The following is a 15,638-nucleotide window of genomic DNA, read 5'->3' as shown; positions in this document are numbered from 1 at the left end:
AGGCTCTGGCCACAATCTTTCAATCCTCTTTGGACACTGGAGTGGTGCCAAAGGACTGGAAGGTTGCAAATGTTCTGGAGACTTCTGGAGACTACAAACCAGGACAATATAAATTCTCAGTTAGAAAAATATGGTTTAATAAAGGACAGTCAACACGGATTTGTTAAAGGCAGATCGTGTCTGACAAACCTAATAGAATTTTTTGACGAAGTGACTGAGAGGGTGGATGAAGGTAGTGCAGTAGACGAGGTTTATCTAAATTTGTTTAATAAATTTATAATAAATAATTAATGAATTCTAATAAATAATAAATTGGTCATTATCAATCCACGACTGTTTGTGGGACACTACTGTGCGCAATTGGCTGCCGCGTTTCACCCACAAATATACGGTTATTTCACTTTACAGCATATTCTGTGAAGGACTTTGAGACGTCGAGAAGATGTGAAAAGTGCTATATCAAATGCAAGGATTATTATTTTCAAAAGGCATTTGACAAAGTGCCACATAAGAGACTTATAAATAAAATAGAAGCCCACGGTATTAAAGGGACTTTGGCAACATGGACCCAGAACTGGCTTGGAGACAGAAAGCAGAGAGTGGTGGTAAACGGTTGCTTTTCTGACTGGAGAGAGGTGCGTAGGGGTGTCCCTCAGGGGTCGGTATTGCGACCACTGCTCTTTCTGATCTATATTAATGATCTGGACCTGGATATAGGGAGCACAATTTCCAAATTTGCAGACGATACTAAGCTAGGCAAAGTAGTTAACGGTGAAGATAGCACCAGACTCCAAGAGGACTTAGACAGATTGGTAAGATGGGCAGAAACGTGCAGATGTGGTTTAATGTGGAGAAATAAGAAGTGTTGCATTTTCGTATGAAGAATGAGGAGAGGCAGTATAAGCTGATGGTACAATCTTAAAGGGGGCAAATGAACAGAGGGACCTTGGGGTCCACATAAGCAAATCTCTGAAGGTGGCAGGACAGGTAGGTAAAGCTGTTAAAAAAAGCATACGGGATACTAGGATTTATAATTAGGGGCATAGAATTCAAAAGTCAGGAGGTTATGTTGAATATTTATAAAATGCTGGTTAGGCCTCAGTTGGAGTACTGCATTCAGTTCTGGGCACTGCACTTTAGGAAAGATGTTAGGGCATTGGAGAGGGTGCAAAGGAGGTTTACCAGGATTGTACCATGAATGAAGGACCTTAGCTTTGAGGAAAGGTTAGCGAAACTAGGATTATTCTCTCTAGAGCAGAGAAGGTTAAGAGTGGATTTAATAGAGGTTTTCAAGATCATGAGAGGATTTGATAGGTTGAACCAGAAAAAACTGTTTCCATTTACTTATAGATCAATAACCCGAGGACACCGATTTAAGTTAGTTGTTAAAAGAAACAGAGGGGAGGTTAGGAACATTTTTTTCACCCAGCGAGTTGTTCGGATCTGGAATGCATTACCTGAAAGGGTAGTGGAAGCCGATTCAATAACAACTTTTAAGAGAGAAGTAGATGGGTATTTGGGGAGGACAAGACTGCAGGGCTATGGAGAGAAAGCGGGCCAGTGGGATTGAGTTGGATTGCTCGTTTCGGAGCTGGCGCAAACACGATGGGCCGAATGGCCTCTTTCTGTGCTGTATGAATCTATGAAAACAGTGAGCAATATGGGAAGATGGTAACAAAAACAGAGATAGCACAGTGCTGAAAAATTGTGTCCCTAAGCCATATTTCTAGGTAAAAGTCAGCATGCAACATCATAAATTGATTTTTTACTCGCATTTCAAATAAAAGCACAGAACTATTTCTGATCGATCTCAGGTCCATCAACATATGTCTGACTACAATTTGGCTTGTATATTCATTCTACTGTTCGTACTAGAACATCAATCAGAGTTGTGAGGAAAAAATAAGTATTTGTTACATTTGAAATTCTCTCGAAAATATTTATTGTTGCAATACCTTCTCTGAAACACAGATGCACAATCCCTTGAGTGGCTGTGACTCTGGTACCTCACCCTTGTAATTGTGCCTCCTGTGGGAGCATCAGCAGGCAGTTCAAACAGTATGGGACATGGCAGCTGAGACAGATGTTGCTTGCTCTGAATGTTCATATGTGAGAACTTCCAACATCAGCTTGTGTCCAATTGATCAAGTACATAATTTTTTTTTCCTCCTGAACTTTGGAAAACTGAAGCCAATTCCAGTATTGTGCTACAGTTTTCCAGTATTACAATTATACATGTATTTTTACCTACAAAATTACACTGTCACTATGCTTTACAGTACATCCTGTGGAGTGCTTTGAGATATCCTCTCGAAATGAAAGATGCTATACAAATGTAATTTGTTATGAAAATCAAATGCAACAAAAGCTGAATAGGTTTTAAAAATGCAGTGAAAGGTTTTTTTATTTAAAACAAAAAATAAAATTCAGGTCAAATTACCCAAAAATCAAATATTAAAAAAACAGCCACACTTCACTTCCATGTTAGTTGTAAAACTACGAAATTCAGTTCTAACTTATCCCACTGAAAGTCTTTCATCATATTTTATGCTGCTCTTACTGAGTTTGGTTCTGAGTAAAAGTGACACTGAGGAACATTGCACATTTTGCATGAACAGTTTCCACATTGTGGCTTTCACTGTACAAGAATGTCCTATAAATCAAGCTCAAATCATAAACACAAAATAGCTAGCTTATGAAGCAAAAGCCTCCATAAATTGTTTGCATGGCCTTTTCTATGCAGTTTAATCTTTAAATTCTAGAAACAGAAGAGAAGCTACTGAACTAATGATCAAGTTACAAGAACGGAAGTCACTGGGAACACTCAGCAGGTCAGGCAGCATCTATGGAGAAAGGAAAGTTCTGACGAAGGGTCGTAGACCCGAAACATTGATTCACTTTCCTTTCTCCATAGATGTTGCCTGACTGCTGAGTGTTCCCAGCGACTTCTGTTTTTGTTTTCAGATTTCCAGCATCTACAGTATTTTGGGTTTTGGAATGATCAAGTTATTTATTTTTTCTCATTTTTTTGTAGGCCTCTAATCTTTTTTGAAAAAATAAGGAAACTTATTTCTTCAGGTTAGATTTTCCCATACTAAAGCACGCAATTCTTTAAGATGCATAAATGCCAAACTAATAAAGTTTACTTTGATAAACTTAGATTTCACAAGGCAGTACACTATAAAATTCATATCAGAAATTTAAAGCGATTAACTTACTTGTTATTTTAGGTCTATTTGTTATTTTATCCCAATTGTAGACCAGTTCCTAAACATAAGCACTTTAGGACGATTAGGTGCTTCTGCTTTATTGAAAAAAAATGTTCTTATCTGAAAACCGTGTAAACCCTCATGTGATAGCTTCAACTACATTTTTTTCTCCCCATTTCTTGAAGCCAAGAACACTGTAATACTTCCAATAATGCAACTTTCTTTAGTGTTTCTATTTACAGTTAACATGTCATTTATTAAACATGGTAGAAGTTTGTGAAAAGGATACCGACTCTCAACATGCTTGATTCATGGAGCAACATTAAAGTGTCAATCATTCATTCCTTTGACAAAATCAGGAAAATAAATTACCGAATCAAACAGAATATTTCAAAGGTTTAATAATATGAAAGTTGTAGCACAAAACACTGAATATTCTATATAATATTGCTAAATCTAAAATGGATTACAGTTCAAGGTTGACATTCACGAAAGTCCAATTTTTTTTAATATGGAAGTCACTTTTGTTAGGTGCAATTGGAGCTGTTTTTATCTAAAAACAGTACCCAAACTATCAAAACTGCACAATTACTCAACATAGTGCAAACTATAATTTAAACATTACTAAAAAAGAGCATGAAATACTTGCTGCTGTTAAAATGATATTTATTCCACATGCAAGAGGCACCCAATATCACACGAGCATCACATCTAAAGTAAGCCGTGTACATCATTCGACATAATAAATACCATATTCAACTCTCCTTTGGTGAACATTTGTCACCTTAGATTACAAATATTAAATTTAAGGTGTCATTAAGTTTAAAATTCTTTGGAGGTCAAATTATTAAGTGAAACGTGAGTCATAATGATGTCAGATACCAGCACATGCCATCAGTGCAACTGGAATCAGAAGTGGATTTTTATACAGAATTGACTCTACTAAAGAAGATCAAGGGAGGATTCTTTCTGCAGCTGTGATTAGAATGCAGGGGTTGCGTGTGCAACGATATGATGCTCAGGTATCGAACTGTGCTCGTTTCTTTTTTCAAAAAGGTAGAAAAGATAGAGAAGGGCTATTCAGATGATTTAAGTTAATTGTTCACGAAAGAACTTTAAGCTATTTTGTGCAATTGGCAAGCATTTTACAAGACTAACAGCATGTATATTAGTTTGCTTTGCCGAATCATAGAGCAGTTATAGTTGCATGGGGTGGTTGTAAATCACGGAGCATTTACATATTTTTTACAGGTTGAAAAATACACCATTGCTTTATTTGTAAATTTGTAAAATAATAATAGCGTTTGATATAGCGTCTTTCACATCGTCGAGACGTCTCAAACGTTTCACAGGATATACTGCAAAGTGGATTGACTGTGCATTTTGTATATCTTTAATGTCAATTAACAGAAACCAGAGAAGCACTTATCCCAAATCTTGTTATAAAAATATTTGCCATAAATTACTTCTACTATAGCCAATTTTAATCTGTTAAGCGTGTGTGTCAGATAGAATAAACATATTTTTTATATATATTATGAAGAAATGTGTATATAATATGAATATAAATAAAATTATTGTGGAAAATCAGCCCTACGTGTTATACAAGTACAGAGCAGCAAATCAATGTTAACCCACAGTTCAAGGAGAAATTACAAGATGTAAATTATTTTGGCTACAAACTGAATATTGCATAGTTACAGCATGTTTTTGCTTACCAAATTGTTTACTTCTTATTGGTCTAGGATAGCTTTTCTTTTGCTTCAGCGTCCTCCCCTACCCCCCCTCCCTTTAGCTGCAGTGCGATTCTAGAAATACTGCACCATAAACGGTTTTACTTCCAGACTGTTGAGTGGTGTCTATATTGATCACTTGACTTCCTTTTGCAGGGTTGCCTTTTTTTTCTATAGTAAAATGGACAAGCATATCTGGGCTGGCCTGGCCATCATGACTCTGGATGTTTTACATACAATCTGAAAGAACTCACACATAATTTGCTTTGGTTTCTTTCTACACCAGTCACTGCAAGACAGCAGCAGATAACTGGAACGATCACATTATAAGTTTGACCTTCAGCACAGATTTAAATTGTTTTTCACCTCTGCTATAGACTATTGCACATACTTCAAGGGGAGTCTGATTTTCAATTAATAAAGAAAGTTTTGACAAATCCACATCTGATGCAAGGTTTTTACAATTATCTCCAGGCTTCAAAAGTAAAATACTCATTATAATCTAGACGATTTATGTACGAACACCGAAAAGCAGCATGTTCCTCTTGGAAGATTTTCACAGCAATTGTTGAACAAGCAACTGTGAATCCCACAACGGCAACAGTGCACCGAAGAAGTCCAATTATTCTACTCCGCTTATTTCAGAATTTTTTAAAAACTTGTGCAGCAAACAGATTGTACCTTCCAGAATGCACATTACAGTACTTCTGGACCAGACAACATTTATAATTCAGTTTTTTGTATTACTTCACAATTATCAAAATATCATGTTACACAATCTCTTGGTAGTGAATTTTTCCCACTTTCTCACTGCTGACACTTTCCCTTGTTTCTAGTATAAATATCCTCTGCAGTGCTTCTAAGTATAGTGCGGATTGCATCAGACTGTACCATGTGCAGCACAGGAACAGTGAAAATCCAGGAAATATTAGTAGAAACATGAGAGACTGCTTTATTCGGCTCAACTAAAAATAGCAGCGAAATGGCACAGCCTAGTCAGGTTCTTCAGGATGAGCAATCAAAAGGCAGAGCACACGATGAAACTCACTGTGCTCTTGGATCGACAATCGACAGCTGAAAAGCTATTTTTTGCTATGGTTGACTAAATATGGTCAGGGAGGGAGCGAGACTGGAGAGCTTGGTTGCCTGGTAGTGCATGTTTCAAATGCTTAGCTGACTATAAAGCTACAGCAGTTTGGAGTTTCCTTCTGAGTGTAAAATTTACCCAGCAGCTTCGTTCGTGTGGGAGTCCTGACCTCAGTAACAGATCTGACCTCTGGAGAAGCGTAGTAGTCTCTAACAGATGTGTCTACAGTTCAGTCCATACGTAAAGCCAGAAGTGAGAAGTGACGCACTGCAGCGTCGAAGCAGAAGATCCAGCTTTCCGACTAAAGTGTCGAACCCGTCTCAACATCTTTCTGTCTCGCTCTATCTCTGCTTCTCAGCCTCTGCTAAACACCTGAACAACCTCCCTGCAGTGTTCAACTTCTGGCAGGGCAAGCTCAAGGTATTTGTTTCCCAATAATGCAGGCAGAGCTGTACAGTATTTTGTTTTAAAATAGGAAAGCTATCAGGGTTTGTGCAAATTGCCCTTTTATAAACTTTTTCTTCCAGGTAAAATCATGTTGTAATTCTACTTCAAAATCTGATACTGTACCCTTTCCCAGTTAAAGATAAGGTGATTCAGCTGATGGATTAGGTTGAATGATAACAACAGGAGTCCCTCTCAGTGTTACTTTGTTTTAACTACAAAATGCTGCATGCTTCTAACGTATTGAGCTTGATTAATTATACAGGGAGGCCTTTAATATTTTTTTTAAAAGCAATCAACTGCGTGCATGTCTCCCTCTTAAATGTACTTCCCGTTTCATTGCAGACAAGCATAAAATCTGTACAGCTGTAAATTCAATTATGAAGCGAGATTCGGGCTCAGTGCAAGATATTTAACAATCTGAAAGTCATGGGCAAAGTCAATAGTAATTGCAAACTGCAACAAAAAAACGTACTTTTCTTCTTGAATGAGTAAGCATAAGGGAGGGAAATGTCATCATAGCGTTGTCCTTATAGTTAGATTCTGAGCAACAATCATACATCAGTACTTAATTTTAAAAAGTCTATATGCATGAAATTACAGAAATGGCCAAGACAAGGACAACCCATTTTGAAGGAGCAGATTGCCTGCAAGATTTTTTTTGAAGCTGCAGTATTGTAGCGGTCCTGTCTTTGTCCTGCTATGGCTCAGAATTGTTCAGCTTCTGAACTTTTTTTCTAAAAATAATCATGTGCTACAGAAATTTAGTTTCACTGCTTATCCCTCTTTTAAATAGTCCGTGAAATATCCTGAACGTGATGCAATTGTCCAGAAGAACAAAGACATTTATGGAAATGCACTGCTGAAAAAGCATTGCACTATACTAGCATTCCCTGAGCAAGTTAATGGTTGATGGATCTCAAGTATGCCTGAACCACATATTTGAACATCAACTTCAATTTACATTTTTATGCTCTTCAGATGATAATTTGAAAAATGTACATTTTGTGCCTCCAAGGCAGTATTTACTTGTGAAATCTGAGAAAAAGGTAAAATTCATTAGTGACAAGCTGTTCATTTCACATTTATATGCAAATCTGTATTGATCTATTGAGCCTGCAATGCACTGGTGACCTCCCTCCCACCACCAAAAATAAGCAGGTGAGTGGAGAGAGAAAGTACTATTACAGAAATGCTGAATGAACGTTGGATTTCCATGCGACATCCAGCCTGCTTGCAGCCTAAATCCTACACATAATAACTATTCAATGTGATCATCATTTCAAATTTCGCCAGCACTGAATCCCTGGGATGTTTTTGAAGCACAGCATCAAGGCTATGGGAAACAAAAAAAACAGAAAAGGACTAATTTCTTTCTCAAATTGATGTCCAAAAGATCACAAAAGTTACCGTAACCCTGAACGATGTCACGGCACAAGCAGATTGTAAAAAGGGCAAAAGCAATTGTGCTCTTAATTTGCTCTTTACAAACAAAAATATGATGAGCAACGACAACGGACTACACAGGAGGAAAACAAAATGTTCGCGATAAAAGACGAATGAATTGAAAAATACTCCAGTGTGCACAAACCCAGGCCACGTCACAGATGGAACTTTCCAATGTGTTCAGTTAAATGGAACAACTGATTTGTACTAAAATGCACTCAAAGTCTGGCTGGATACGTACGACTACAGAAAAATGAACTACAACTGCTGACCTTTTATTCTGGTTTGGTGAAAATCTATCTGCTGCACCTGGATATTTTTCAGGTAATCTGTAAAGCCACTTTGGGCATGTTTTATAGTGTCATAGCAGTAATAGCTAGTACAGTAAGTGCATATGTAATAATTGTGTCAGATTAAGTTTTTCATTCAATAACAATAAAGAATGTAACCTTATTTTCTTCAGCAGGTGACCCTTATAACAAGGGGCACTGTTTTAAAACATCCATATTTCAAGACAGATGGACCTGCAACTTTCTTTCCTGCCTGGAACACATACTTCTTTATATACCCATATGAACTTAACAGCTATGGAATGTAAAGAAGTATGTATTTTTGGTGGGTATTGAACAACTAAGAAGAGCACGGGGGTATATAATGTGGCCCAAAACATACTTCTGTACAACAAAATGGAAAACAGTTTATAGCACTGCTGTTGCAGAGGCAAATTTGCTCCACATACCTTTTCAGCATATACAAGTAAACTGTTTCAAGGAATAAGACTACTAATCACTGCTTACAATAAAGGAACAACCTTCTCCTTTATCAAACCTAGTAGCCCATTTATAATCAACAAGATTATCATTTATGGCAGCTGCCTCTTTTTAATAACCAACAATTTTAAACCTCCAAATCTAAGCACTGTAGTTAAAATTACTATTAAGTACCTTAACTCAATTTCTAAATAATATAAACTTACGTTTTAAATAAAACATACAGATTACAAACAGCACTACCTCAGAGATTTGATTCTGCAATGACTAAACACAAATGTGATTTCAGGGTCAAAATTCCCAGAGAACAATTAGCACAATATGAATCAGGGAAGAGGAGAGCTTGAACCAACAGACTCCATCAGTTCTATTCTCATCATATTTGACAGACAAGATTCAAACTATATATTGAACATTCATAACAGCTGAGAATTCTGAACATGCGAGTATCTTTGGGGTAATTTGACTGGTGCTTTAACCATCAAATCATTTTGTTGTTGGGAAGGGCAAACAAAGTAGAAACAGAGGGCCCAAACCCTTAGAACTTGGTTATCTTTGCTAGTGATTGTTAGACCCCCATCTCTTCTTTTTCATTCTGAATAATGAAGATCAGAGTGCATTTACACAAAGCTTCCAGCATTCTTCTAGAGCTTGTAGATAACTGAAATACTATGAAATGCATCCAGATTTTTAAAGAGACTGCAGTGTAGTATTCAAAAGCAATCACTACCCCAGGCTTTAACATTAACTGAAATCAATTTGAAATGACATGAAGTTCTTAAAATGCAAGTCACAGCAGTTCTGGGGGACTGTAGTTCATTCAACAGGTTAGAATGTTTTGAAAATGCATGCAATATTGGCTTCATGAAATGTTGGAACAGTAACATTTGTTCACAGCTTTTGGTTCAGCTTTCAGGAATGCTATGGATTGAATGCTCCAAAACAGCAGAGAAAAGCTCTTTGCAAAGCCATTGTTCTGGAACCTTTACTCTTTTGTGTTAATTGCGTAAATTCTGCATCAATTTAGTTCATTAAAATTGTAGCCAAGTTATAAGATATTCACCAAATTAACAAGCACTGTTCTTTGGTAATATGGTAAATAAGTCCAAAAAAATTCAGATTTTTCACATTTTCATTACATGTTAAATCTCAAATTACAATTACTTAATTGTCTAATTAAGGCAATAGATAAATCGCTAAAGCTGCATTTCTTTACAGTGAAATGGCTTCTACATCAACTTTTTCCTCATTTTGAGGCAGAAAACATAATTTTATTTTCAAGGCGAAAATGCATTTCCCAGTTTATACAGCTATAGGCGATCATTATGGTTTGCAGAGCAATTAACAGGAAGTTAAATTTACATTTCCTTCCAATTGCTCTTGCCAGGGGTTGAGAAAAGAACTGTGCATGTACATCACTCAGTGCTTCAATACATTGCTTAACACCTATAATCTTTTCACATTAAATAATTGTAATAATCGTAAATGGCTGCCTCTTAAAAGTTCTTGGGACAGTCCATTGGATAAGTAATTAGTTTGAAGAGACCACATATGCTAGACCCACTCAATCAGGTAGATTTGTACTGCAGTGCTGCAATTCGATGTCTTGCTGAAAGCACCTCAAGATTGAGTGCAGCACAAACTACTGTGCTCCACAAAGTATAAAAGATTACAGGTGTTAAGCAACATAGGGAATCCAGATTTATACTGTGAATTGCACCAATTTGCACGGGGGTTAAAAAGCAGTACAATTTATAAATTCTAATTAACACCCCCAAAATGCATCGGAAAGAATAATTGTAATGCAGCTCCAAAAGTAGACATAGCTTGTTTTACAACAAATCAAGCAGCTGTACCAAATAGAAAGTATATAGCTTGTTCATGATACTACCCTATTGAGGTTTTTCAAAGCTATTCACTGACAAACGTACACTAACCCTTGCTGAATATTTCAAACTGTTTGAAGCTCAATTAACTAAAAATGCAAATTCAGGTGCTTCTGTCCTCCCCACTCCTTTTTTGAACCGACAATGCAGACTTTTCTGGGCCATGTTTACCAGCCAGATGATTTTGATTGTTCACAACTTCACAAATGAAAAACAAAAGGCGAGAGCATCTATTGTGTATAACAACTGTTCCTTTCTCTTAACTGACCCATTTGAATAAAATGTTAAAACCAACAAAGTAGCCAACTAAAAAGCAAAATGCTGAAATCGAAACTATGTTCCTTAAAAACAGTTCCAAAACAAATGATTGCTTAATACTTGCAATACTGACCTGCAGAACACAACTCTGTAATCACACATAAGGCCTGCAATGCACGAAGCTATTGTTAAACAAGATTTCCATCACTGGCTGGCTAGCTTCTCTTAAACATTTAGTGCATAAACACATTTGTTTAGTCAAAAAACCTGAGTAAACAAAGCAATATTATTTCACTACTTAGGTATACAGTGAGAATTAACTGTGGGAATTTAATAACTGCTAAATTAAATATGCTAAACAATGGAGGAAAACACTTTAGCACAATATAAAGGTTCGGAAATTCCTGCAACTGTTTTTTTTAAGAAACATAACAGAACATATGCAAAATAATTAGAAGCAAAGAATAGACTTCAATTATAAATATCTCCCAGATTTTATTCTCTTGATGGCAAATCAATTTTAGCTGTTTATCGGAACTTTGCTGAAAATGCTGAATTGCTCAAGACCATCTATAAAGCTTCATGATAACAAAAGTCCAACTTATAAATGTAATCAATTTACAAATATTGTGCTTCCAATCTGAAGCCAATAAACGTTTGCTTAAATTAAATCATGTTCAGCCTAGCTCAGTTGGTAGCACTTTTGGCTCAGTCAAAAGGTTGTAGGTTCAAGTGAATTATTGTGACTTAGATTTTCTGTAGTTAACTCTGTTAAGACTGCAGGAGCAGCCTGAATTATTTCAAATTTTGATCAAAAAGCTGCAAAGCAAAAAAGCAACATTTTACTCCATTACAAACGTTTCAGAAACTGCAAGTTACAAATACTATAAGGAATGATTTTTGAGGAATGCAAGTTCTCAAAGTGTTAAGACCAGGGTTCTGAACTCAATGCCAATTTCTTGAAATATAGCTACAAAGATTCACTTTTTTAAAAATGGGTTTCAGAAATTGTATATGGAATATCATGGATTTGTGAATGACAGTAGATGTTTTCTTTATGGGCCAAATGCTTCTTTAATAGGATTTCAACAATGAAATTCAACTTCCCAGTACGTAAAATGTCACATCCATCAATCTGACCAGCTGTTCATTCAACTGATAAAACAGAAGGCTGAGCATTTGCTGACACCATTGTAACTCAAAGATTTCAGATGTCTGACTGACATGGCGAACAGATGTTGACATTATGAAGTACTACACTGCACGTTCCAACACTTCTTCATGCCCAGATATGGCAATTACATGAAAGCACACTGCTCTCCAAACAGGCACCAAAAGAAGTCCAAGCTGTAAAAGAACACTACCACAACAGATATAAATAGCATCAATTTACAGCTGACACAGTTACCACAGTCCCAGCTACATAGCACCTTAATCAACTGGCACCAACAGCAAGGTAACAGACACTGGATTAAAACATTTTATGTTTCATAAAGCTGTGATTTACCAACAGAATGAGCATATCAATAGGATACTGTGACCCATGTAATGCTTTTATTTATTCATTAAAATCATTTCAACAGTCAAATGAACACAACACATAAACGAGCCAGCAAGGAAAAGACTGTTTAAAAACTGCAGCACATCATTATATGGAACATTCAACTTTTGATTACATAGCAAAAAGGTTATAGACTCATCTCAGTTATACTTGTGTGATATTTGACAAGATATTTAGAACAGTTTTGTTACTGATTATATTAATAATAATCCTTGCATTTGATATCGTGCCTTATCACGTCTTCGAGACGTTTCAAAGCACTCCACAGAATACACTGACTGTTTTGTGGGTGAAATATTAAAGGAAAAAATCATAGATCCAGAGCAGGTCCAGAGGCACATCCAAATGTAAACACCCCAAAATGAAATATCCTTTGATATTTGGAATTTTAAACGTTTTTAAACTAAATGTGCATTTTGAATTTTCCATTAAAGATCTTGTAAGTACTTGTAAAAAATGTAGAAGGCAAAATAAGCTGCAGCCCATGTGTTGTCTCAAAGACATTTTTGTCCCCACCCGTTCAATTGACTTCTTAGCAGTCCAATGCTTTGCTGAAGCTGGTAAAATGGAACCAAATCAACTCTTCAATGGATTTGGTCCCCTTCAACCAGCTGTAGCTATGCATTGACCACAACCAGAATCAACATTCATAATCACTGGTACTTTATATATTTACAACTCTAGAAATCTGGGATAACAATTGTATTAGAATATGTAAGGTAGTTTTGAATTTTCCAGTTTACTGTTTTTTTTAAGCACTATAATCGTCTATATGTCTGATAATACCGAAAGTAAAATACAAAGTACTGTATAATACACAATACTAAATTGCAACTGTAGTTATTGTAACTAAAAATAGTGATACAAGATTGTATTACTGGTATGTTGTATAAAGAATCTGTTGTATCTCATTAAAGAAATATGGTCTAAATCTGACATCTATATTATAAGTTTTTAAAGTCCACTCATTATAAGCTACATATCACCACCAACAAAGTACATAATCTATGAATCCTGACAGTGCTTCTGCAGGGCCAGAATCCGAAAGAAGATAGCAATGTCATCTCCCTTGACAACACACAGAATGATTGAAAGATAAGAATGTATAAGGAATGCGATCGCAAACATATCTGACTGCATTCACAAACAAATACTGGATCATTTCTGGAAGAGGGTTCCTCCCCCTCACCCCCACGCCAAGCAGAGGGATTTTAGACACTTCTACAAATGACCCTTGAAGCTGTAACTAAAATGATTAAAAAGGAGTTGAATAAGTCTTTGAAACAAGATAAAATTATTCAGGGAAAAAGCAAAGTATTGTGAATAAGAGTAGAATCATAGAACTATGCAGCACAGAAGGAGGCCATTCGGCCCATCATGTCTGTTCCGGCTCTTTGAAAAGTAGATGACTCCGGAGGAGGAATTAGAACTAACGTAGGCTAAATAAGCCGAACAATAACAACAACAACATTTGTAAAGCGCCTTTCACATCGGGAGATCGTCCCAACAACCTCCTTCTGTGCAAGAATTTCTGATTCTGCATATTACATAACTAAGATCCATCTCTTTTATCAAATAACCTCACATTTTGGTTAAAAGTAAATTGTTTGATGTAGTTCCAGCTCAAGGACTTTTTACTTAAACAAAATTATAACATTTGAACCTGGTCTAAATGTCTATAAGCGAATCTCAAAGATAGCAAAACTTTTCATTGTGCCTGTATATACAAGATTTCCATTAAAAACATACAATGAAGATGGGTAAATCTAGCAATCCAAGTAATTATGACCCTATTTTGGGTGTTGTCTAATGAATATCACCAGATATTCAAAGAAAATATCCAACAACAATTATCGATTTAAAAAATTATATAGGCTCAATGAAATGCTGACAGATCATCTCTAAAGAGACTAAATTTAATAAGTTGTATTTTTCAGATCATACAAGTTTTAGTTAATAAGCCTTCCTCAAACTCAAAAAATACATATACCTACATTCATATTTTTACATCAGAATGAAATCAAATTGAGATAATTGCATCAAAAACTTATAATTTTCCTTCTAAATAATACATAGCACTTAAAGAATTGAAGGTCATAATGGATTTACTATTTTAAGCTAATGGGTAACCCAAGCAATAAAAAGGCTACAGCAATTTAGACAGCAACACAAAATGTATTCCCATACATCTGTTAGTGGTTCTGCAGCGATACCCTTGAACATGCTTTTATCACCTTCATAGATGTACTGTCACAGACATCTGCAATGCAGTTACAGCTACTGAGTGACAAAAGTTGAACAGTTACTGAGAAACTGAAGAAAGCTTTAAATTCAGGGAACAATTCCAAGCAGTGAAAACAGTAGCCTTACTCGAGATTTAATAATGGTTTAACAAAATATCAATTTAAGTTTTCCATAACTGTACAGAAGCTAAGTAAATGTTTCCACTATATTTACACAGAGGCCAGATTTCTTTATTATGAAAGCAATACGATTTGAGTGTATCAATAGCATTTATAATGATTGTACCAACATGAAATTGGCAGAATGGGAAAAGATAGGGAAGGTGAAAAAAAGGAACATCGCAGGAGCCCAGATGGTGTAAAGAAGAGCTGCTGCTCAAATTGTTTGGATCCCAATCCGTGCTGAGTTTGCTGGTCTCAACCAGGGCTGGATGGTGGTGGTGGGGGGAGGCGTTGAAAGAGATAAAATTGATCCCAGCCTTGGAGAGGGGAACACCAGCCAGAGTTCCTGCATCAAGTCTCTCCACAACACCCTCTATTGGCTGTACGCATGTGGCAGCCAAATGAAAAGAGGTCAGGCTTGCTGCAATGCCCTCTATAGTCAACTTGTCTAGCGACACCCTCTACAGTCAAGCGGAACCACATCCCATCAAGAGAGCGGAACCACATCCCATACAATTTGGGAGGAAATTAGGAAAATCGGATATTAAATTTATACAAACATTTTTTACAAAGAGAAAGAACTTCAATCCATACATTGCGCGCCTACAAACACATACACTAAAAACGGGGAATTGTTTGTTTGCAATGTAAGTGAAATCAAATTCTACATCCAAGGAAATGGAAAATTAACATGTGTCAATACACCCAATACTAATTTTCTGAGAATAGTAGAGAATAAACAACAGGAACTAGCAAAACACATTCAGATTTCACAGGCGATTAGTACTTATAACCAACAAGTGACTAAATTCCAAATCAGCTGGGGAAAACACTTAATC

The 15,638-nt window shown here is 36.2% G+C and overlaps 1 protein-coding gene and 1 long non-coding RNA gene across 2 annotated transcripts in view; one reads left to right on the top strand and one right to left on the bottom strand.

Moving 5' to 3' along the window:
- Positions 1–15,638, bottom strand: part of mib1 (MIB E3 ubiquitin protein ligase 1) — a 112,630-nt gene that overhangs the window by 53,403 nt on the left and 43,589 nt on the right. The gene's annotated exons all lie outside the window — the stretch shown is intronic.
- On the top strand, positions 6,171–12,615 carry LOC121848134. Its single transcript, XR_006084864.1, has 3 exons — positions 6,171–6,449; positions 7,770–8,243; positions 11,915–12,615. It is a non-coding gene; the product is annotated as an uncharacterized LOC121848134 (long non-coding RNA).

The sequence above is a fragment of the Callorhinchus milii genome, unplaced genomic scaffold (assembly GCF_018977255.1).
Source record: "Callorhinchus milii isolate IMCB2004 unplaced genomic scaffold, IMCB_Cmil_1.0 Scaffold2, whole genome shotgun sequence".
Classification (NCBI taxonomy): domain Eukaryota; kingdom Metazoa; phylum Chordata; class Chondrichthyes; order Chimaeriformes; family Callorhinchidae; genus Callorhinchus; species Callorhinchus milii.
Note: the sequence above shows the minus strand (reverse complement) of the source record. Positions and strands in the feature narration are given on the sequence as shown.